The 26,564-nt window shown below is 35.4% G+C and overlaps 1 pseudogene; it reads right to left on the reverse strand.

Annotated features, from left to right (window-relative positions):
- Positions 1-16,463: 16,463 nt before the first annotated feature.
- LOC101681315 overlaps positions 16,464-26,564 on the reverse strand; it is a 34,206-nt pseudogene continuing 24,105 nt past the window's right edge.

The raw sequence follows: 26,564 nt of genomic DNA on the forward strand, positions 1-26,564 counted from the left end.
AATGGAGAATAACTGATGCCAAAATTATTAGAAAAAGCTTGGTAAGAAAGATCAATTTGAAATGCTATTTTAAGAAAATACAAATGCTTACATCTTTTAAATATTAGAGTAAATAAGCAAGTATGTTTATTTTCTGGGTATCTTGAATTGTCTTTATGGCAGTGTCACTTTGAATAGAGAGATAAAAAATGTGCTACAATTTTGCCCACTTCAAAATAAATTGCCCTTGATTAATTTATTTGACAATTTATTGGTTGGCTTATATTTATAACCTTAACCTTATCATCTTTTCAAAACACTATAGCAATTTGCTGAGATTTTAAATAGTTCTGCAAAACTGATAGGTCATCAAAATGTAAGCATCTACCAGGAAGAGAAAACCTTATTAACTGACATACATTTGCGAAAATAAAACGCGACAAAGAATAAATATGAGCAATAGAAAGACACACATTAAAACATAAAAATGTTTTACTTATTTTTGTAACACAAATGAACTAAATTTTACTTTATATTAATTTCTTACATTTGAGGTTTGTTTAAAAGTCATTTTCAGAAAATAAAAAGACTAGAGTTTTCTTAATAATTTCAATAGATAACTGTGCATTCCTTAAGACAACAAAAATATTATTTAACATAATGGTTAACCACTGGTACATTTCCATAGCTTCCTAGTTCTAGAGTAATGTAACGCAGGGGATAATATGTTTTTTAAAAAAAGAAAGCAGCTGCTGAAAGAGCTCTTTCACCGTGATCTAACATATTCTGAAAAAAAATTTTTTTTAAGATTTTATTAATTTATTTGACAGACAGAGATCACAAGTAGGCAGAGAGGCAGGTGGGTGGGGGGGAGCAGACTCCCTGCGGAGCAGGAACTAAGTCCCAAGACCCTGGGATCATGACCTGAGCTGAAGGCAGAGGCTTTAACCCACTGAGCCACCTAGGCGCCCCTGTGAACCTGATTTTGATACCTAGAAATCAATTCCTATTTTATGACATGAATTTCAAATTCCAGGTTCACAATAAACACTGAAAATGAGTCAATAACTTTACTTAAGATCTTAAGTAGATAAAATAGGACACTGAATAATAGAAACAACTGAAATCACTGGATATTTAAATAATAAATATGTTTTAAAATGGTTAAAGTAGTTAACCATTACAATATGGATATTAATTAGTTGAAACTCACTACTATATTCATTTGCCTTATTGCTTCCTTACTAAAGGCATAAGTGTTGATGTTCCATAACTTGAAGAATTTATTTGCCTAAGAATGAAATTGATGGTTGTGACTGGCCTTCATTCATCAATTCCCATTTTCATTAAGTCTGAATTTCAGATAAGTTTGATTCAAGATCAGTAGCCTATGGCAATTTCACTGATAGGAAGGAAGATGCGAATAGAAAGATGAAAAATTGAACTGACAGTGCTGTGTGAGAAGTTGTGACATAAGTCAGTAGACCCATAGTTGGCTGGATGTCATAAACAGCTCACCTAGGAGGTACACGATAGAAGAGAAGCAACGTTGATTTATTAAATGATTATTTACCTTGTACTTCATAATGTAACATTTAAATGCCTAAACTGTGACCTCACGTCAGAATATTTTTAGGGTAGACTTGTCCTGAGGAGGAGACACTATTCCTAAACTATTACATCAGGAGTGAAAAGTTGCATCTCGAGAGGACAATAATTAGAATTCATAAGATGTCAGGATAACATAAATTTAGTTAGGAAAGTTGGGTGTGTGTGTGTTTGTGTGTGTGTATAATCACTCAAAGAAGTTTTAAAGATAATGACATAGAGACAAGTAAATATAGTCTAATCATTTATTTATTCATCCACTCAATCTTTAAAGAACACTCAGGGCATGAAAATACTTGTATACTTGAACAGAACTGACATTGCCCTTTTCTCATTGAGATTGTATTCCAATGAGAGTTACAGAAAATAAACAGTCAATTATGGCCAAGTAGAGAGGAGATGATGAGGTGTTAGCAGAGCCTGGTTACTACATACAATTGCAGTGGGAGACATTCCCTAAAGAAAGCGATTTCTAAACTGAGATTTGAATACAATAAACTTCAACTAGACAAAAAGGATCAAGTGTGTCAGGCAGAGGGGAAAAAATTATAAAGCCAAAGGCATAGGTAAAAGAGAGCTTGACAAGTAGAAAAAAAAAAAAAAAAAAGAACTATGCCCTTCTTTCTAAAGGACAGGCGACAATAGTAAGAAGCTGGTGAATTAAAATTGAACCAGATCATGCAGACCTAATAAGCTACATTTGTTACTTTTTTACTTTAATTAGGGAGCACATCCATCAAAATGTTAAAAGCTGAGACATGGGAATATTCTATTAAAATTATTTTGACTGAGTTTAGAAAAGGGATAGTAGGTGGTCTACTCTGATGTCAGGGAGATTGGTTAAATAAAAGACTGTGAAAATTAAAAAAAAAAAGATAGTTATCTGACTTTGGAAGAAAATGAATAAATTTAAATAGTAAACAGGCATTAAAATGGACAAAACATGGTACTGTATGGATTGAGAGACTATAGGGAGAGCCTGGGGACAATATAACCCAGGTTTCCTAGCTAAAACAACCATGGAGATTTTCCTACTGATAATGAATTCTGGAGAAAAGTGGACTGGGCTGGGGTGAGAAGTGAATTGTTTTTGTTCATATTTTAAGAGGGTCTATTGTGTGCAATTCTTCCTGGGGCCTAATTGCTGGGTTTATTATCCAGGACTGTCAATTACTAGCTGTGGATTCTGGGTGTGTTACTTAGCCTGTCTGTGTCTTGTTTGTAAAGGAAGGATATTGATAGGTTCAAATCACAGGGTTACCTGAATGTTGCAGGAAATAATAGAGTAAGGCATTTAGATTAGTGCCAGGTGCAGGTGCATAAGTACTCAACAAACTTTAGACACTGTATCATTTTTAGCTATCTATAAAATACACAAGAAGACAGTCTCAGGAGGACAGTGGACACACATCTTAGGTGGACAGTCTTTGCCTTGGAGACACAGATTCAGGGACTATCAGAACACAGTTGTTATTTGACAGTATGAAAGAGCGGGGACAACTATACAAAGTAATAATAAGGGGTGTGCCTAGAGTAACACTTTGGGAAGCACTAAATATGGAAGGGCAGGAGAGGAATGAAAATTTGCTGTAAGATTGGAAATAAGTAATTAGGAATGTAGGGAATAATACAGAATAGAAAAGTAAAATGAAGAAATCTATTAAGAAAGATATGTTTCAAAGGTAGAATCCTAGTTTTGCTGAATAAATAGGGTTTGGAAGGAAAAAAGTGTCAAGATAGACTTCATGATATTATGCAGCCTAGGAAACGGTGATGTTCATTTCTAAGGTTTAATAGGAGATGAGGTTTGAATTGAAGCATCAACAAAAGCTCCTAGGCAGTGAGTGTGCATACAGGAAAAGAGAGTTCTGAGGACGGAATCATTTTAGCATTTAAAAGTATAGGCAAGAAATGCCATTAATTTTTTTCTTAAGATTTTATTTATTTATTAGAGAGAGAGAACATAAGCAGGGGAAGCAGCAGGCAGAGGGAGATGTAGGTTCCCTGCTGAGCAGGGAGCCTGATGCAGGATTCAATCCCAGGACTCTGGGATCATGACCTGAAACAAAGGCAGATGCTTAACAGACTGAGCCACTCACGCGTCCCAAGAAATGCCACTAATTTTTTATATTGATTTTCTATCCCACAACTTGACTGAAGTTGTTAGTTCTAGTAGATTTCTTGTTGTTGTTGTTGAGGCTTTAGGTTTTTCTACATATGTGATCCTGTCATCTGCAAATAGATAATTTCTTTTTTCTCACCAGTGTGGATACATTTGATTTCTCTTTCTTGTCTGATTGTTCTAGCTAAAACTTTCTGCTTTATAATATAGATGCTAAGAATGGGAATCCTTGCCTTGAACTGGACACTTGAGAAAAAGTTTTCAATTTTTCCTCATTGACTATATCATTAGCTATTGGTTTTACATATATGGACTTTATTGCATTTAGTTAAGTTCTCTCTATACATACTTTGTTGGGACTTTTTATCATGAATGGATGTTGAATTTTTCAAATGCTTTTTCTGCTTCTATTGAATTGATTATGTAGTTTTTATCTTTCATTTCTGTTAACATGGTATATCACATTGATTTGCCTGCCCAAATCAGTGGCATTTCCATGCACTATCGAACTATTTGAAAAGGATATTAAGAAAATCCCACTTACAATAGCAACAAAAAAAGAACAGAATACTTATGAAAAACCTGAAACAAAGAGGTGATAGATTTGCACACTAAAAATTATAAAACATTGAAGAAGGAAACCGAGGAAAACAGATCAATGGAAAAAAGTCCCAAGTTCATGGAATGGAAGAATTAATATTGTTAAAATGCCCATTCTACCAATACAATGTGATCTACGGATTCAGTGCGATCTGGGTCAAAACCCCAAAAGCATTTATACAGAAATAGAAAAAAAATTCTAAAATTTGAATTAAAGCACAAAAGACCCTGAAGAGCCCAACCAATCTTGAGAAAGAACAAAGCTGAAAGCTTCACACTTCCTGATTTCAAATTATGCTACAAAGCTATAGGAATTAAAACAGAAATATAGACAAATAGAACAGAACAGAGAGTACAGAAATAAAAATATTCACTGACAACCAACTGATCTTTAACAAGAGTGCCAAACATACCCAATGGGAAAAGAATAGTCTTTTCAATTAATGATGTTAGGAAAACCGTATATCCCCAGCAAAATAATGAAATTGGACCCATATCTTAGAGCATAAATAAAATTCTTAAAGACTTACATGTAAGACCTGAAAACACAGAAAACAATTAGACATAGGGAAAAAGGCTTCTTGACATCGGTCTTCTCAAATTTTGTTGACACCAAATGCACAGGAAATAAAAACAAAATATTTTAAATAAGTGGGACTACAGCAAACTAAAGAGCTTCAACACAGAAAACAATCAACAGAAGTTAAAAGGCATGTATGTAATGGGAGACAATATTTGCAAACCATATGGAATAAGGAATTAATTAATTAATTAATTCTATAAAAATTAATATCTAAAATATATAAGAAACTCATACAGATCAGTAGCTGCCCCGCCACCACCAACCCAATTTAAAAAAAATTAAAAATGGGCAAAGGACCCGAGTAGGTATTTCTCCAAAGGAAACAGATATATGGCCAACAGGTATATGAATAGATGCTCCGCATTGATAATCATCTGAAAAATGAAAATCAAAATGATATTATTTCATGCCTGTTAGTATTTTCAAAATGACAAAAGGTAACAAATGTTGAGGATGTAGAGAAAAGGGAATCCTTGTAAAAGTTTGTATGAAATATAAATTTGTAGAGCTATCATGAAAAACACTATGGAGATTCCTCAAGAAATGAAAAATGGAACTATCATAGGATCCAGCAAGCCCTCTTCTTGGTATATTTAGAAAGAAATAGAAATCAGGATCTCAGAAAGATACCTGTATTCCAATATTCATTTTAGCATTATTCACAATAGCCAAGATATGGAATTAACTTAAATGTCCATTGACAGATGAAGAAAATGTTATCTATCTACCTATGTACACACACACAATAGACTATTATATATATACACACACAATAGACTATTATTCAGACTTAAAAATAAGGAAATAAGAAAATATTGCCATTTTTGACAACATGCATGAATCAAGAGGACATTGTGCTAGGTGAAATTAAACAGGGAAAGAAAGACAAATACTGCAAAATCTCATGTATATATAGAATCTAAAACAGTCAAACTCATAGAAGCAAACAGTAGAATGGTGGTTGCCAAGGGTTGCAAGGATATAATTCCCAGGTTTTATTGTACAACTTATTTTTATTGCTCCAATTTTTATCACCTTTTGAACTTTTCAGAAGCGAAAAGATGGCTGTTTTGTGTTTTTGCTCTTCTGAGAAACATTATTGACTAAGATGTTAGTCTTATGCTTCGTTACTTTTGAGTAGTCAGTCCTCCAATTTTCAGCTAAATTGATTTTAGTCTATCTCCTGGTATAACACGATACTGTCTCGATCACGCAGTTTTCTCAATTAGACATGCTGTGCCTCTCTGTCCTACTGTTTTGCACCTCACTTGTACACACTTAAAAGATAATTATTAATCAAAACAATTATTTTCTTGCTTTTCATAACACACAATAAATGAGGCTAATTGGCTGTGATTTTTCTCCAGCTAGAGTGGGAGAAAATGGGTATGTACCAAAACTAAAACATAGTCCATACTTAGTGACCACAGCTGTTTCCTTTATAAAACAAAAGATATTAGTAATTTAGAGACTATAAATTTTCTTAATGTATCCTATTTCTGTAAGTTTATAATGAATGGCACTTACAATGTTTGAGAATAAACCCATGAAAATAGATTAGTAAAAATAGTAAGCACATTTTATTCTACATACTTATAACATGTTATATCTATATACTATACAATTAATTGATGCAGTATAGTTTTATTCTATACCTATTACATTAGGACATTATGACACTAACGTAGGATCATTTTATATATAATTTTTTTATTATTCCACCAATGGAAATGGATTATTCTTCTAAATATTCTATGGATTATTCCTCTAAATATTCTATAAAATTTATTCTAGTATATTTTTTATTCATCATTAATTCATTGTTATTAGCTTACTTCTTATACTAAAAAGAAAAGGTTAGTTCACTTCATAATCTCAAAATCCACAATCTGGCCCCTTCCAATCTATCAGTCCCAAACTTAATTTCTGATAAATAGGAGCACCATCTGTTAAACAGGAGCACTATTTCATGCCATAATCCCCTTTAGTCCCAGCTCTCAAGCAAATCTATATCCAAATTTATTTGATCTTACCACATGAACATTCCTTGAACCTATTCAATCTTCTTGAGGTCTAAATTAAGTCCAAGTTTCCGTCCGTCTGCATAATCCCTTGACTTTTTATCTGTTCTTGCCTTTTCCCAAACTGTTTGTTACAGTGTGATGAAAGCTGCCTGGGGCACCTGGGTGGCTCAGTGGGTTAAGCCGCTGCCTTCGGCTCAGGTCATGATCCCAGGGTCCTGGGATCGAGTCCCGCATCGGGCTCTCTGCTCAGCAGGGAGCCTGCTTCCCTCTCTCTCTCTCTGCCTGCCTCTCTGTCTACTTGTGGTCCCTGTCTGTCAAATAAACAAATAAAATCTAAAAAAAAAAAAAAATGCAGGTTTAATCATGCCATTTCCAACATGCTTAGCCTATAAGGATTCATATCTCTGCTGGCTTCCATGACCCTACATGGTTGGGTTTCCTACTTTCTGGGTTCTGTTAGCACTTTCAGTTCCTTCAAATTTCCAAGTTCCTCACTATTGTAATGCATTTGCCCTCTGTTTAGAACATTGGTCATGCTTTACTCACTCTTCCTCTCCCTGCTCAAACACACTACAAAATTATCTTCTCCCACTCTCCTTGTGTTAATTCACCAGCAGGCGTGACATAACTGCCTTCAGTAATCACTTATCACACATGGTAAAGATATATGCAATCTTCCATTAGTGCCATCTGCCATCATCCCTCCTGAACCTTAAGCTTCAGTAGGACATGGTCCATGTGGATATTGCAATCAATGGGAAGTTTGGTGAAATATTAAAACATTGTCAAAAACCTTGGTCATATAGAGATATAATCAAACACCAATGAAAAGTGAATTGATCTTATTTTTGTTTAATTTGTGATCATCAGGTTATTATATGATTTCAAAGGCATCTTATTATGCTGTTTCCAACACTACTTCCTTGAATTAAAAATTTCTTCAGGTTTCTTGCAAAGAAGCCCCATAAATTTCTTGAAAGAGAGTGTTTATTCCCTTAGGAGTATGAAATATATATAATTCTATCACTTAAAATTATTTATACATGTTTATTCAGCTACATTTCCAAAAACAGTGGCATTATTTTCATTATAGAATGAATAGCTATTGTTATTTTAATAAAATTGTCTTAGGAATGAGAACATTAGATTTACTGACGTTTCAAGTGAAGTTTATCCTGCTTTCTCCTTTGTATTAGCAGAAAATATTCAAGCAAAACAAATAACTGTTAAATTTTTATGTGGATTTCTTTATTTCTCTTAATATCAGTATAAAATTAATTGTGAATTTATTAGCTTGACTTTTCTTTATGAACAGATTGATAGCATATGTTATAAAAATAATCATTTTAATGTTAATAATTACTGAGATCAATTTAACACTTAGAAAACGCACATGTCAAAAGAAGATAAAAGAACCCTCATGAACTCATGAGCCCATAATCTGGAAATATTACTCTTTTTTTTTTTTCTTATTAATCCCTACACCCAGTGTGGGGCTTGAACTCACAACCCTGAGATCCAGATTTGCATGCTGTACTGACTGAACCAGCCAGGTGCCCCTGGAAATACTTACTCTTAAAATTTAGTTTGGTTATTTTCCAGATTTTTATTATTTTTTTAATTTAATTTTATTTTCTCAGTGTTCCAAGATTCATTGCTTATGCACCATACCCAGTGCTCCATGCAATAAGTGCCCTCCTTAATACCCACCACCAGGTTTACCCATCCCCCACTCCCCTACCCTCCAAAAGCCTTAGCTTGTTTTTCAGAGTCCACAGTGTCTCATGGTTCATCTCCCCCTCAGATGTCCCCAATTCACTTTTAATTTCCTTATCCTAATGTTCTCCATGCTATTCCTTATGCTCCACAGGTAAGTGAAACCATATGATAATTGACTCTCTCTGCTTGGCTTATTTCACTCAGCATAATCTCCTCCAGTCCTGTCCATGTTGATACAAAAGTTGGGTGTTCATCCTTTCTAATGGAGGCATAATATTCCATTGATATAAGGACCATATCTTCTTTATCCATATGTCTGTTAAAGGGCATCTTGGCTCTTTATACAGTTTGGCAATTGTGGCTATTGCTGCTATGAACATTGGGGCATAGATGGCCCTTCTTTTCACTACATCTGTATCTTTGGTGTAAATACCCAGTAGTGCAATTGCAGGGCCATAGGGTAGCTCTATTTTTAATTTTTTGAGGAACCTCCACACTGTTTTCCAAAGCAGCTGCACCAACTTGCATTCTCACCAACAGTGTAAGAGGGTTCCCCTTTCTTCACATCCTCTCCAACACTTTTCTCCTGTCCTGTTAATTTTGGCTATTCTAACTGGTGTGAGGTGGTATCTCAATGTGGTTTTGACTTGAATTTCCCTGATGGCTAATGATGATGAACATTTTTTCAAGTGTCTGTTGGCCATTTATACGTCTTCTTTGGAGAAATGTCTGTTCATGTCTTCTGCCCATTTTTTGACATGATTATCTGTTTTTTGAGTGTTAAGTTTGGGGAGTTCTTTATAGATCTTGGAGATCAGCCCTTTGTGTGTAGTGTTGTTTGTGAATATCTTCTCCCATTCCATGGGTTGCCTCTTTGTTTTGTTGACTGTTTCCTTTGCTGTGCGAAAGCTTTTGATCTTGATGAAGTTCCAAAAATTCATTTTCGCTTTTGTTTCCTTTGCCTTTGGAGACATATCTCAAAAGAAGTTGCTGTGGCCAATGTTGAAGAGGTTACTGCTTATATTATCCTCTAGGATTTTGATAGATTCCTGCCTCATGTTGAGGTATTTTAATCATTTCAAGTTTATCTTTGTGTATGGTGTAAGAGAATGGTCAAGTTTCATTCTTCAATACATAGCTGTCCAATTTTCCCAACACCATTTATTGAAAAGAATGTCTTTTTTCCACTGGATATTTTTTCCTGCTTGGTTGAAGATTACTTGACCATAGAATTCAGGGTCTATATCTGGGGTCTCTACTCTGTTTCACTCGTCTATGTGTCTGTTTTTGTGCCAGTACCATGCTGTCTTGGTGACCACAGATTTGTAGCAAAGCTTGAAATCAGGTAATGTGATGCTCCCAGCTTGGCTTTTCTTTTTAAACATTTCCTTTAGCGATTTGGAGTCTTTTCTGGTTCCATATAAATTTTAGGATTGCTTATTCCAGCATCTTGAAAAATCCCAGTGGAATTTTGATCGGGATGACATCATAGTATAGTATATATATATATCTATATATAGTATATATATGTATTTGTATATATATATGTATAGTGTATGTGTGTATGTATGTATATATATATATATATATATATATATATATATATATATAGTATATATCTATAGTATAGATTGCTCTGGGCAGTATAGACATTTTAACAATGTTTATTCTTCCTGTTAGCATGAAATGCTCTTCCATCTTTTCGTGTCTTATTCAATTTCTTTTGTGAGTGTTCTGTATACTCATGAGTACAGATCCTTTACCTCCTTGGTTAGGTTTATTCCAAGGCATCTTATGGTTCTTGGTACTATAGTAAATGGAATCAATCCTCTAATTTCCCTTTCTGTATTTTCATTGTTAGTATATAAGAAAGAAACTGATCTCTGTGCATTGATTTTGTATCCTGCCACATTACTGAATTGCTGTATAAGTTCTAGTAGTTTGGGGGTGGAGTATTTGGGTTTTCCATATAAGTATCATGCCAGCCATCTGCAAAGAGAGAGTTTGACTTCTTCTTTGCCGATTTGAATACATTTTTAAAAAAGCTTTTTAAAACTTTTATTATTTTGTGGTTTAATCACAACAGTGCACATGTAAGACACTTTTAACACTTAAAATTACAAGTGAATTTGGGATGCCCGGGTGGCTCAGTGGGTTAAAGCCTCTGCCTAAAAAAAGCGTCCTGGGATCAAACATCGGGTTTTCTCTGCTCAGCAGGGAAAATAGCATATTCTCTCTCTATGCTATGCCTAATGGAAAAAAAAAAAAAAAAAAAAAAAATCTTTTAAAAAAAATTAAAAAGTGAACTATAAAATAAATATTTTCACATGCCATTTTATAGATTCCAATTCTGTGTGCTATAATATTGCACAGCCCTTATATGTTACTTAGGAACAGATATGATGAATATGCTGCATTTATAATATATTTCACTGGTAAATGAATCTTCAAAAATTTCTAAAGTTTTATTATTTTAGATGTTGAGATGGTGAATATATCTCTGTGAGCATTTTGACCATATATCTATTTTCAGATATTTCAAAATTTATCCATTCATTTATAATAGTTAATTTAATTAATATGTTGAATCTCACAGAAAATTATGACTTTATTATTATCATAATTTAGTATTATCAAGGTAAGCTTTTTTAAAAACTTAAATTCAATTAATTAACACATAATGTATTATTTGTTTCAGAGGTACAGGTCTATGATTCATCAGTCTTATATAATACCCAGTGCTCATTACAACACATACCCTCTCCAATGTCCATTACCCAGTTACCCCATCCCTCCACCGTCCTCCCCTCCAGCAACCCTCAGTCTGTTTCCCATGATTAAGAGTCTCTTATGATTTGTCTCCCTCTCTGGTTTTGTCTTGTTTCATTTTTTCCTTCTCTTCCCCTATGACCCTTTGTCTTGTTTCTTAAGGGTAAGTTTTAAGGTGAATAAAAGCTATATATATATATATATATATATATATATATATATATTTTAATATTTATGGATTTCTATTTTAACTCCAGTATAGTTAACATACAGTGTTATATTTGTTTCAGATGTAAAACCTAGTGATTCAACAATTTTAAACATTACTCAGTGCTTATCTTAAGTGCACTCTTTAATCTTCACCATCTATTTTACCCCAGACCCCCACTTCCCACTCCCACTCTGATAATGACTGGTTTGTTCTCTATAGTTAAGTGTTTATTTCTTGGTTTGTCTCTCTCTCTCTTCTTTTTTCCTTTGTTCCATTGTTTTGTTTCTTAAATTCCACATAGGAGTGAAATCACATGGTATTTGCTTTTCTCTGACTTATTTCGCTTAGCATTATAGCTCCATCCATGTCGTTGCGAATGGCAAGATTTAATTCCTTTTATGGCTGAATAATATTCCACTGTGTATATATTCCACATCTTCCTCATCCTTTTACCTCTTGATGGATGCCTTGGTTGCTTCCATAATTTGGTTCCTATAAATAATACTACAATAAACACAGGGGTACATGTATTACTCTGAATTAGTGTTTTTGTATTTTGGGGGTAAATACTCAGTAGTGTGATTACTAGATCATAGGATAGTTCTATTTTAACTTTCTGAGGAATCTCCATATCACTTTTTGCAGTGGCTGCACCAGTTTGCACTCCAACAGTACATGAGGGCTCCTTTTTCTCCACATCCTCACCAACACTTGCTGCTTCTTGTGTTTTTGATGTTAGTCATTCTGACTGTGTGAGGTGATTTCTTATTGTAGTTTTGCTTTGCATTTCCCTGATGAAGAGTGAGGCTGAGCATCTTTCCATGCATCTGTTGGTAATCCATATGTCTTCTAAAAGCTGTATTTTAATTTACCGTATTTATTTATCATGTTTAAAATCCAATATCAATTTTTTTCTTTCTTAAGACATATTATTTATGGACATTTTTCCTTATGATATCTTATATAAGGTCAATGGATCTTAACAGACGCAAAATAGAGTTCTTGGAGATGAATTATTTGTAACATCAAAAGAAATCATTATATCACTTTTGATAATATACAGTTTGCTAAAAATGAATCAATGGCCATAATGGAAAGCAAAATTTAGATTATTCAGTTCTAGTTCTAATTTCTTGTATATTAACTGTAGTTTATGATTTGGGAACTTATAAGAGTATGTGATTTTTATTTTATCTGTCTTCTAAATGCACTTGGATTGTACACTATTTGAACATTACTCCTATATCAATGTGATACTGAGAATTATTTCAAATAAGTCTTTGCTAACATAATTAATAATAGTTAATTTTATGTGCCAGTTGAAGAGATGCCCAGATATTTGGTCAAAGATTATTCTTAATGTGTCATCTCTGAGAGTGTTCTTAGAAGAGATTAACATTTAGATTGGTAGAATGAGTAAAGTATATCACCCTCCTTTATAATGGCGGGCTTCACCAAATCAGTTCAAGGCTTGAATAGTACAAAAAGTCTGACCCTTCCTTGAATAAGAGATAAATCTTCTTGCTGGACTGTCTTTGAACTGAAACATTGCCCATTTCGTTACTCTGCTTTTGGACTCAAATTGGAACACCAGTCCTTCTTGGGTCTGGAGCCTGACAACATTCAGATTAGAACTAAATCCTCAGCATTCCTCTGTCTCCAGCTTCCTGACTCACCCTGCCCTGATCTTGGGACATGCCTACCTCCATAATCATGTGAAACTTCGTTTTCTCTGGAGAATCTCGACATATAAATATGAGGACCACCCTAAAGAACCAGCACGAGTCTTTTAGAAATGTTTATTTAGATATACAGATTTGGGTTTTATTTAACTTACAAAGCAATATACAAATCATTGAAATTTAATGACTTAAACTATATCCATACCATAAAAAGATAAGGTCTAATAAGGAGAGTGTAACAGTGTGGGGCTTACTCATCTTAGAGTGAATAAGACTTAGAAATATTCACTTCTAAGAAAAATTAAATCCACACGATCAAAAATCCATATGTGTGCCTATGGACTATTCTTATTATTTTTCACAATCATGTATTTATTCATGTCAAAAACTTTGTGTTGAATTGTGTATTAGTTTCTGTCGAGTAATGAATGATTACACACACACACACACACACACACACATACACACACACAAAGTCAGAGATATATATTAAGTGTTTATGTCTTGTTCATGGGTCTCTCTGTCTGGGCAGTTCTACCACATGTCTGCTCCATGTGTGGCTACCAGCAACATGTTCTTTTAGAGAGCCTAAGACGAAGTCCCAAAGATAATGTACACTGGTTTTTCCCTTTAGCTTAGTATGAGGCCTAAAATTAAAATCACATGCTGCCTCGACATCTGCTGATATGGGGAGAGCCTCAAATGTCAAAACCGTGTTTCCCACTCCATCTGCAACCACAGATAAGGTCACTTAGCCAAACAAACTTCCTTTACTCAGAGACCAGCTAAGCATCTGCCCATCCCTTTGTAGCAGGTATCGATCCATTCCCTACCAGTTCACCCAATTATACAAATAAGCCAGTCACATTCTCTCAAGGACCCAGGACGCACTTATCTCTCTTGATACTACAAAGCCTACTTCCCACAGCCCTGGCTGTTCACTCCATTCCCTTGTGTAACCACCATGTGGTCCTAATACGGCATAAAGTACTTTCTTCCACCAGACTGAATATATGTGACTAATAAACTGCCATCAGTTTCATCTGTCCAGGTTTGAGTGTCATGTATTTGGTCATCTCTATAACCCTATGGCAGGAATCCATCCCTTAGCAGTGGAGTGAATATGAGGAGATTAAAATATAACATATCATATATAGGTTTATAAAAGTATGAAGTTAAATGTCACATGTTATATATTTAGGTATTTTGCAGATTTTTCCCTGACAGTGAGTTAAATACAAGCAGACATAAACAAGAATAACACATGAATCAAGTAACACAGAGAAATACATTTATAGATTTATAGTATCAGTTACTGCCTTTTAAAAAAAATGTAATATCTCAATATTGCTTCTTACCACACTTCCCCCTTAAATTATACCATCTGCCCTAGTTCTCTTCTCACAGTAATGAGTGTGTACTTCTTCCTATGATAAAGCTTTAAGAACTAATGATATATTATTTGTTGAATAATTGAATTTAAATTAGAAAAAAAAAAAGAAAGAAAGCGGGCACCTGGGTGTTTTAGTGAGTTAAGTGTCTGCCCAGGGCTCAGATCATGATCCCAGTGTCCTGGGATTAAGCTCTGTATTGGGCTTCCTTCTCAATGTGAAGTCTGCTTCTCCATCTCCCTCTGCTTGCCTCTCTGCCTGCTTGTGCTTTCTCTCTCTTCTGTCAAAAAAAAAAAATAAATAAAAAATTTTAAAAATGTTAGGAGCGCCTGGGTGGCTCAGTGGGTTAAGCCTTTGCCTTCAGCTCGGGTCATGATCTCAGGGTTCTGGGATCGAGCCCCGCATCGGGCTCTCTGCTCAGCGGGGAGCCTGCTTCCTCCTCTCTCTCTGCCTGCCTGTCTGCCTACTGTGATCTCTATCTTTCAAATAATAAATAAAATCTCTTAAAATAAAAAAAAATTTAAATGTTAAATAAAAAATAAATAATACATAAATGTTAAATAAAAAATAAAAAGAAATAAAAATAACAAATTAAATTAAAGTCATGGTATTCTAAATATATGCTGAAAACAGGCTTAAGCATCTAAAAATTAGGCCTTTACTAACAACCATAGTCTTGGAAAGAATGAAAATCATTTCCCATCTGGAAAACAGTCTTGTTTTACTCTGTCATTTGAGTTGTAAACTGGAAAGTTTGACCAGACAGTTTATGACCAAACCATTTGAGGCTCTGTTTTATGTATTTTTCTTTAGCCAGTAACTTAAATAGTACTTACTGTGTTATAAGGCATCTAGACATGTTATAAATAGTAGCATCCATAAATGAGTTATTTCTCTATAATATTTCAAGTGTTATTTTGTCAATTATCAACATTTATAAACAAGTGAGAAGACAATTGGTCTTTTGTTTGTTATGCTTGTACAGATTTTACTGTTGAAAAGCTGATATTGTATAAACCTATTTATAGATTAATCTTATACGTGTCAAAATTATTTTACAAAATGTGTATGTATTGAGCTCTCTTGACATACAGACTTCTGTATCAGTATCATTATCTAATTGTCTACTAGTGATACCACTTTGGTCCACAGCACCATAATTTCTAGCCTGTATTATATCAATAACTTCCTAAGTGATCTTATAGCTCTTCAATGTTCCCCAGAGACTATTCTCCATCTTCTGCTATATTCATTTTTTTTGAAATGCAAATCATATTATGGCAGCCCTCTGCCCCAAATTCTCCACTAGCTTCCAATATCACAGAGAAAGTCAGATGCTTATGTATGTGGTTTCCAAAGCTGAGTACACTGGAGTCATCTAGGTTACTTTTTAAATTGTCTTTCACTGGACCTTAGCCCAGATCAACTAAATCAGAATTTCTAAAGTTGGTGACAGGCAAGGTTATTTCTTAAAAGTCCCCCAGTGATCTTAATGGACATCTAGGTTAAGAACTACTGACAATTGTGATCTAGTTCCTCCTTTTTTCTGACTTTACGTACCACATTCTTTCTTACCTATTCTACTGAAGACATTATGGCTTTTTGACTAGTTGTCAAACTATTACTGCTCTAAGACCCACACACAAAAAAAAATTTCCTGCCCTGAGATTAATACTTTAAATGTTTCTAGTCTGATCTTCCTCTGGTTGCACTGTTCTCCCTAAATGGCAATCTGCTGCAGCAGAGAATGTGCCAACACACATATCCATTTTAGATCATACTGTAGACTCCTGGAATCCCACAATCACCCACCAAAAAGCACATAATCTCAGTCCCAGGTCCTTCACCGGCCTCTTCTCTGGATCATCTTCACCAGGGTAGTCCATGCCACAGGTGTAATCACTCAAAGCAACTCTCTGGATGACTATTTTGTCCAGATCCACTGAGAGTTGATGGCCTATAGCAATGAGGCTGTGCATTTCCGTTGCTATTCTATCTGGAAAGCAACAAAGATTCAGGAGGAAAAATGATTGGGCCATATATTCATCACAACCAAGGCTATGTCAGTAGTCATAAATCTCTGAAATTTATGTTTATCCACCAAAGTGTGCTGAGAGAGCAAAGGTGAGGGTTGGAATCACCCAAACCCACACTGGAAGATCAGCCCCTCTAGCTTTCATCTGCTCTGTGTTGCCAGCGTCCCACCATATTCAGTACTGACACCTTAAGATCAGGGAGTAATGAAAATGCAATCAGTGGTGTGCTCTTTGCTTGAAGCACTCAAACCCTGAGATGGGGACTTCGGATATGAAGCATGACATTATCAGCCAGCCTCAGTTCCTTCAAGTGTTAGCAAAGTTCTGAAACTGAATGATCAGAGCATAATCCTGAGTACGATTTTTCTTAGGGTCCCATGAAGACATGCAGAAGCTCTGGAGGTCTCTGTACTTTTGAAATTGAATTTTCGCAGCCATGTCACGGGGCCGGGGGGGGGGTGGTGTCTCTACTTCATCTGGAAATAGCTCTTCCAGTCTTTCTTATTTGTATTTCTCCAACATTGTTTTCCTCAGCCTTTTCATCCATTTTCTCATTATACAGATCATCACATGTGGACTCTGCTGTAGTCAGTTTCACATTCCTCCCCCCTTCCTCTTTACTAACCCTCATCCCAAGATTCCTCATCAATAGAATCCTCATGTTTCATACCATCATATTCACCTTCCCCACCACTTGCACCATTCTCATCCCAAATCAATTCAATTTGGTAATTTGCTACACTTCTGGGAACCTTCTTTACCACCTTGGAACTTGCCTTCAAGAAGTGATTTTACCTTGTTCAGCTCCTCTTTAGTGGGCCAGGTTTGGTCTTCTTCCTTCAGATCTGGGATAACTTTTATTTACAAAGATGCTTGCTTGTCTATCAGGGTCTGCCTTTGCTAGGACCTTAATGTCTTCCTCCATACCAGCTACAGCATCCACTGCACAAATATCGATTGTCAAGATGGTCCTTTTGGGATTTGACCACTCTAGGATTTAAAAGGAAAGGGTCCTTCAGAGCATTTATCTGTTTCATCTGGAAATCACCTTGTCCAGTGATATACAGCAAGCTATTCACATTCAGAACTGGCTTACGAACAGAGCCTCAGATTTTCAAGGTGTCCACCAAGTTCTCCTCACTAGGCACAAAGTCAGCAACATGGGCAGTCAGGTAGGCCTGTCAAACTGGAAAGGCAAGATGTCATTGCTTTTGGTTAGCCAGCTGCCGGACTAGCATCTTTCTCTCAGGTTGAGTGTCTACAGGAGAAGTTTGTCATCAGGAAAGCACTTTTCTACTGCTTTACTTAGCTTCTTTCTGGCATCTCTGTTTCTTCAGTGGGAGGCCAGAAACCCCTTCAGTGGGAGGCCAGAAACTACTTAGACAACTAGTGTATAGGTGGGAAGGCCCTGAGCAAACAAGCAGGAGAGGCAGTGATCCCCAGCCTTCTAGAGGATCAAGGGAAAAAAGGATGGTATCTGCCACTTTCACCATGTCTAACATGGTGCAGATCCCAGGGCCTTGAAGTGGTGAATAACCACGGATGTTTTGAGTATGTGTGGGGAGTGCCTAACAACATAAAGCTAGTAGAGCTTCCCTATTCATTCACGTGTACTGTTCCAGTGTCCTTAGCCTGAAACAGCAAAGGTCCTCTAACAGGGAAATCCTATTGTGTAGGCATAGCACCAGTACCCAATAAGGAGGGCCATCCTTGCTGCCCAGCCGTCTCTTCTCTGCCAGAACCACCTCTTCTTCTGGTTTCAGAGTTTGCTGGCATGGTGCCTCTGGTTTACTCTGCTGAGCTCTTTTCTCACCTTCTTGCTTAGGATTTTCAGCACTAGATAGCCTTTGCCATCCTGCTGCACAGATCCCAGATTCCAGTGCTGCCTGGATTTATGAGTTTTATTCTGCTGCTTGAATGGGTCAGAAGAGTGGGCTACTATGACACCACTCGGGTATACCCAGTCAGCCTGTGTCAGGCTGTTTTAATCAGAGATTCCAAGCCTGTAAAGATCCTTATGGGTTTATGGGTACCAATGAAGTCTATGTAAGTCTGTATCCCACGCATCTGCTGCTGTCTCTGAAGCCCCACAGTGTGCACAGTTTGGAAAGAAAATGGGCATGACATGAAGTGAGGAAAGAGTAATGGCGAACTGGAATATGCAAAAGTGAGTTGGAACCTTGAGGTAAAACTCCCAATGTTGATGATTTAGACAACCAGCAAAAAATGCTGATGCACTTGACCATGAAACTTTAAAAAACCACTCCCAGGATTTGGAGAAGCTGCAAGAAGACCTGGCAGGCAGTAAGGCATCTGCAGCTTAGCTTCTACCCCAGGTCCACAAGGCATGTCAACACAATGTTGACATAACTTGTATGTCACAAGAGCACCTAACCTTACTTGTTACGCATTAACAGGCTGCTGTTTCACTCCGCCTTCTGAATCTTCTGCAAATTTCTCTAGGTTAGGCCAATGTTAGCCCAGAATTAAGGAGAGACAGAAATCTGGAAGGGAGACAGTTCTAACTAAGCTGAATCAACATAATTTAAAGCTTCCATAATCAATTCCTTGTCATCTTGACCAATATATACACTATTTTAAACTGCACAAAACTTCCAAATAAAGGTAATGGAAAAGTGATGCTTCATCTTTAATGATGCAATTATCCCTCATAACAATAAAAAACATGCTAATCTTTTCCCAAAGAGGATACAAATCATTTTAACTATTTTGGTGTAAAATATATTCCTCTCCTTGCTGAATCACATTTTCCTCAATTTCTTATAACTCAAATTTTGAGATTTGAGGTCAGCTTCCATTAACACTTCTTGTGTTTAATAGGAGGGAGGTGAGAGAGGGAAAGAAGTAAATATTTTATACATAACCAAATATCCTAACACTAATATAAAGAAGAAATACAAATAACTATTGTAGTCCTTGTTTCTGCAACTATTCATGTGGCCATAGCCAGTACTTATAACTATCTTCTTTTCCTGTTCATTCATGACTCTTCTCTAAGTTACCATGTTAGCTGGTTGTGTCTTCCTGTCTGATCAAACCTTCATTCCTGAAGGTTATAGGGCATTAGCGGTCCTACTGACTTTGGGTTGTTTTAGTTCCAAATTAATTTTAAGTACAGGATGTACAGGAGTACCAAAAGGCACTCCCGGTTATCACCTGCATTCCAAACAATATTCTCCTTATACCACTGTAAAGTAGCAACCTAATTTCCTAAGAGTCCAGTAACCCTTAACCTAAAAAGCTCACTTGGTAGAGTAAAATTCTTTAATTTTTGATTCACTGTCATTAGGAACCTAAAATAGCCAGGTGGAGAATTCAAATTGCAATGTATTAGAACCCTTGTTGAGTCCTGTGGTGAAAGCATTCTCCCATGGGAACTAATAACTGCATTGTAGAACCCAAAGTTCCATACACTCAAGGACAGAAAGTAAAAATTTCACTAGTGTCTCACATGGGAAAATAGGACTGACTCTCATTTCCAACCTTGGTAAAAGAGCTGGATGAGTATGTCCAAATGATTGATCTGTTGCCTATTAAATCCAAAACTCTCAATAAATGTCATGGTTCTCTCTTATTTGTTGGAGGAGCCAGATGCAGCAACTCATCTTTACAAGCTACCCCAGACTACTAACACTAGAAAGCAAGACGAAACAAGCATCACATCTTTTATCTGTTTGTTTATTTATTTATTTATTTTTATTTGTGGTTAGGATTCAGTATAGTGATGCAGTCAGGATGCACAGCTAGACCATAAAGGAGAAACACACGTGGAATCTGGATGAATCTCTGTGTGGGCTTTCTTATTCTCTTTTCTGTCTATGAGGGGTCACACAGAATGCACTCTTCTCCCATCAGCAGAACAGTAACAACATATGAAATGTTGTCTACTATAAACACCCATTAGAGACTCAGGGCCCAAGACTTTTATTGGGGACAAACCACATAAGCACTCTCTTTGTGCCACATACCAAAATTCCAGACTCCCCGAAGGAAAGCAGGTATTTATGATTAAGGCACATTGCTTGTGCAAATGGTCTAGGCACTAAGAGCCACCCTAATCAATTAATCGTTGCCTAGAAATACTCCAAAAACCCGGTTAACAGATGCCAGCCCAGGACCAACCTTCTAAGCAGGCTTTTTCTAAGAATAGCCGTCTCAGGTTGACTACATTAACTCTTCTCTGCACAGTATTTATCTGCTGTGTTACAACCAATGTTGATACCAGAATATTCCCAGGCCAGATAATCTTTCAGGACAGGATTCTTCTGCCACTTCTCTGATATTTGTGGGCAAGCACCATGTCTTTTCAATTCTTGACACCAAAATCCTTCTTAAGGCAGTTAAGCAATAGCTCATCTAGATTTGTACATTTTAAGTGCATCCACAATAACTTAAAGAGTAACTCATGCTCATAAAAATACGATAAAACTATGAAATAGTATGAAATTCTGAAAAATAGTCATAAAATATTTCTACATGAATGGAGCATAATGAGGAAAAGGGGAGACTGATGCTGGATGGATGGGGTGAGAAAAATAAGCTGGACCCAGAATATGTAGGACTATATTAAGTAAGATACACAATCAACATTTATTACATAAATTTGATATGTTAATTGTTTTAAGTGTGAGATATGCATAATGTAGTTCACATTTTAGAAACTCTCTCTTCTGTGACTGGAACGGGCCTCCAAAAATGATGGAATGTAGAGACTAGTCAGGAGGACATCATAGTAGCTAAGATAAGACATAATGATACTTTTAAAAGGATTTTATTCTTTGAGAAGGAAAAAAGTGGCTGCAGGATATATTGGAAGTAGAACAAAAAAATAGGGTGTGTTATACATATTGAATTTAGAGGTATATGAGTGGAAAACAAATCAAGAATCTCTCCTTGGTTTTGATCCCGAGCAACTGTGTGAAATGTTTGGCCACTTTCTGTGATGAAAAACCTGGGTTAGATATAATTTTGACAAGGAGTTAAAGACATGGGAAGTCATGAGTTATGTTTGGAAATGTTAAATACAAGATTACTGTATACCATCCAAGTGAAGATATTGATTAGTTTAAACCATATAAAATTCTCTCTCTCTCTCTCTCTTTTTATTTTTTTGTAAGCTAAAAACTACCTAATGTCATCAATTTCATGTGGTTCTACCACCTAATAGTACATACTTGTATATATGAGTCTGGAGCTCAAGGAAAAGCTCAAATTTAGAGAGAAGTTTGGGAAGAATTGGCATATTGATGTTATTTGAAACCATGAAACTATATGAAATCATATAGGAACAAAGTATAAATAAAAAATGGGCCCATAGGTAAGCTAGGAACACAATAATATTCATAGATCAAGAATAGATGGGAAATATAAGAGGCCTCAGGAAAAGCAACTGAAATGAATTTTTTTTATTATTATTTCCTTGAACAAAATAGAAAAACAGTTTTGGGGGGTCTGATCTTTTGGCATTGCTGTTTTCCAATTCCTCTCACATTAGTAAGATAAATGAAAGTTTCTGAGCCACTGTGAGTCTGAAAAGTTGGCTCTTGATCCAAAAAGAACCATAGTAAGTCTTTTCAAATTTTTACAGCCATAGTATTTACCTACCTGCACTATTTCAATGTTTTATATGCTGCTTCAACTTCTACCAACTATTCCATAAAGTATTGACAGTTTAGACTAAAAAAATACACAGTCATAATATCTTCCTATATTATTTTTTAAATAAATTTGACAGAGAATTTCCAAACCCATATTTACTTCATAAATGGTGCAATGAAACTAAGCACTCAACTTTTTCTTTTCTTCACTTTATTGTTGACTTTTTCATGTTTATATTTGGAAGCTTCATCTAGGGCAAATGTATACTGGTTATCTAAATTTAGAGGGCATCTCTCAAATTCCTTACAGTTTGTTGCAAAAACAGAAATATAACATGTGAATGGACGTCATTTGGGATGATATAAAATTGACCTAGAATGAATTTGGATAACCAGACTGAAAAAATGAACAATAACAAGGTAACTGGCCAGCAGACAACAGGCTACTGGAATAAACTGATGGGATGCCACTCTGGGCATTTCGCACTGGACACTCAATTTTGCCATCTCTCACAAATGCCACCATTGAAACCTTGACTTTGTCAACTAGAATAAGCTCTAACTTCTCTTTAAATTTGTGAGTCTCAATAGTCAATGCCTAAATAAGGAAGATCTGATTCAACAACCCAAGCTCCTATATCTAGGACTTAATAGAGTGTGGGCATAGAATGGAGCCTTGCCTCCCGCCAGATACACCATGAAACTAGGGATTACTTCTAAATTTAAGAGGTGTTTAAATTATAGCTAATCAACAAGTGGCAGTTATCTACTATGATGAACTTTTTTCCCTCACCATCTGCATATATTCCTCTATTTATACTTATAAAACAACTGATTCCATGTGACATAATACGTTTCTTACACCACTGAAGCAAATTCTACTTCCAAAGGAAGATGACCTAAAATTTGATTAAGTTTTGCATCCAGTTCTACGTACAGACTCTTTAGGAAATCCTTGTTCTGCTATGGAAGGAAGTTTGCTACAATATAGAAATAAATACAAAAACTAACAAGGAACTAAAAATGAATAAAGATTATAGTCCGTGGTGTTTAAAACAAAACATGAGACTACAGTACATATTTACAAGTTGCCTCCTCAATCACCCATTTCAGATTCTTCTGGCATTGAGGCAGCACCTCAACTTTGTCACGTTTAGTACCCACTGGTATGGTCTATACTTTTATTAAGGAGCATCTGTGATTTTGATTTTCCTGCCTCTACAAATTACAGTAACATTTGGTATTCTATGTAGTTGTACTAGTGAGTACTTTAGAGGATTATCTGAGTTTTATTCATATTCCTTATTCCATTATGTAATACTTATTCCTCTGATAATGAACATTAATCATACCAGTCGCCAGTCAACATAAATACTCCATTTGTCTTCTTACCTTATTGTATGAGAAGCTGCACTGGTTATGAGGCAATCTTAGCTTCTAAACCAATGCAGTAACAATCAATGCAATTCAATGTGTATTTTTGAAGCAGTCTTTGGAATGCAAACTTTTAAATCAGTCGAACCCAGAATCATGGGAGTAAGTACACATTTTTTCTGTAAGTATATATTTATGCATAATTCAACTTCTACTCTTTGTTTCCTATTGTATTCTATTTATGGGAGCAAATTTTAAAATATTTTTTAATTAAAAGGTTTTTCTAGATGAGCAGGAATATATAATAGTAATACAGTGTTTTTTCCCTTCTTTTAAAATGAAGAATTGACATACAATATTGTATTATTTTCAGGCATACAACATAGTGACTTGATATTTATATAAGTTATGAAATAGTTACCACAGTAAGTCTAGTTACCATCTGTCACATACAATATTATTGATTATATTCCTTATGCTGTACATTATATCCCAGTGTGTTATTTATTTTATAACTGAAAGATTGTACCTCTGAATTTCATTCTCTTGTTTCATCTACCTCTATCCCCAGGAACCATCAGTTTGTTCTCTGTATCTGTGAATCTGTTTCTGTTTTGTTTGTTCATTTCTTTAATTTTGTATATTTCACATATATGTAAAAACATATGGTATTTGTCTTTGTCAGATATGTTTCATCTAGCATAATGCCCTCTAGGTCCATCCATGTAGTCCCAAATAGCAAGATTTCATCATTTTTGTGGCTGAGTAATATCACATTGTGTGTGTGTGTGTGTGTGTGTGTGTATACATATAGCCATCTGTGTGTATATATATGTGTATATATACACATTTTCTTTATCTATTCATCTTTAAATAAACATTTATGTAGATTGCTTCTGTATCCCAGTGCTTGTAAACAATGTTGCAACGAACATAGGAGTACGTATGTCTTTTTACAATAGCATTTTCATTTTTTTCAGATAAATACATATAAATGGAAATGCTGGAAGGTATAGCATTTCTACTTCTTAATTTTTTTCTTACAAACCTCCATGCTGTTTTCCATGGTAGCTGTAACAATTTATATTCCCACCAACAGTGCCTGAGAGTTCCCTATTTTCCTCATCCTTTCAAACACTTGGTATTTCCAATCTTTTTGATCCTATTAGGCATGTGGTGGCATCATTTTGGTTTTGATTTATATTTCCCTGATGGTTAATTAAATTGAGCATCATTTTTTTGTGTCTGTTGGACATCTGTATACTTTCTTTGGGAAAATGTCTGTTAAGGTCGTCTGCCCATTTTTTAATTACATTTCTTGGTTATTTGATACTGAATTCTGAGTTTTTTATGTATTTTAGATGTTAACTCCTTATCAGATATATCATTTGTGAATGTCTTCTTCAATTCAGTAGATTGCTTTTTCATTTTGTGATGGTTTCCTTGCTGTGAAAACGTTTTTTAGTTAGAAGTAGTCCCATCTGTTCACTTCTGCTTTTGTTGTGGAGACAAATTCAAAAAATATTGCTTAGGCCTATGTCAAAGAGCTTACTGCCTAGTTTGCCTCTAGGAGTTTTATGGTTTCAGGTATTACATTCAAGTCTTTAATCCATCTTGGCTTTATTTCTGTAGATAGTATAAGGAAGTAGGCCAGTTTCATTCTTCTGTATATATCAGTCAAGTTTTTCCAATATCCTTTATTGAAGAGACTTTTTGTCATTGTACATTCTTGCTCTTTTGTTATAGATTTGTTGGCCACATAAATATGGGTTTATTTTTGGGTTCTCTATTCTGTTCCATTAATCTATGTGTCTGTTTTTGTGCCAGTACCATACTGTTTTGATTACCAAATCCTGCAGCATAGTTTGAAATTCAGGAATGTGATACCTCCAGCTTTCCTTTGTCTCAAGATTGCTTTGACTATTTTTTGGCTATTTGGTTGAAAATTTCCCATATTTTGATTGTTAACTTAAAATACATTTTACAGCCTATTGGACAGCATCATAACTTTGTAAGGTTCTATCTCACGTGTGACTCCATACTGAATCTTCAAAATCCATATGTGTTTATAAAGTTATTCACCTTTAAGATATATGAGAGTACTGAATGTCATGGACACCGGTTGATGTTTTTTTTTTTTGCTATATGGGTAATTATTTGGTCAGGTACTTATCTTAGAGAACTTAAAGAAGGCCTAATACATGCATATGCATATAATTAGTGGTGCTGGATGAATGATGATGGGCAAAACAAGCAAATGTAAATTTCAGTACTCAAAAACTGGAGTCGGAACACCTGTTTGGAGAGGTTGAAATCTGGGGTGTGGGCCCTAGCTATAGTGAAATGAGATATTTGAAATAAAACATTTGTATTTTACTTAGAAATTTTCTCTTGGTTGGGAAAGGGAGAGATACTAAATATCTAGAGTGACTCAGATTGAATAGCATTATGTAGTCCCCCTGTTGCTTTGGACAACAGACAGCAGAGACTCTGGCGATAGTAAGTGATCATAGGAAGAATAATAGAATGCATGCATGCTATACTTGGTTTAAAAAAATAGCCTTTAAGATAGTGTATTAGACTATAGCTCTGGTGGTCTAATTGGAGACTACTTTTAGGGAATTTGTTTTAGTTTTCAAATACCAAGTAATAAGTGCTTATCCTGATCATCTGTGTAGTTGCCGACCTCTGAGATGACCTCCAGTGACCCCGCACCTCCCTGTATTCATACCATTGTGTGTTCCCCTCCTAGCTGGTCCTAGGGTTGATTTGTGTAACCAGTAGAATATGATAGACTGATGGTATGTTGCTTTTGAAGTTAGTTTATGAAAGGTATTGTCGTTTCCAT

This window comes from Mustela putorius, unplaced genomic scaffold (genome assembly GCF_011764305.1).
Source record: "Mustela putorius furo isolate JIRA1106 unplaced genomic scaffold, ASM1176430v1.1 tig00000228_pilon_pilon_pilon, whole genome shotgun sequence".
Classification (NCBI taxonomy): Eukaryota; Metazoa; Chordata; class Mammalia; order Carnivora; family Mustelidae; genus Mustela; species Mustela putorius.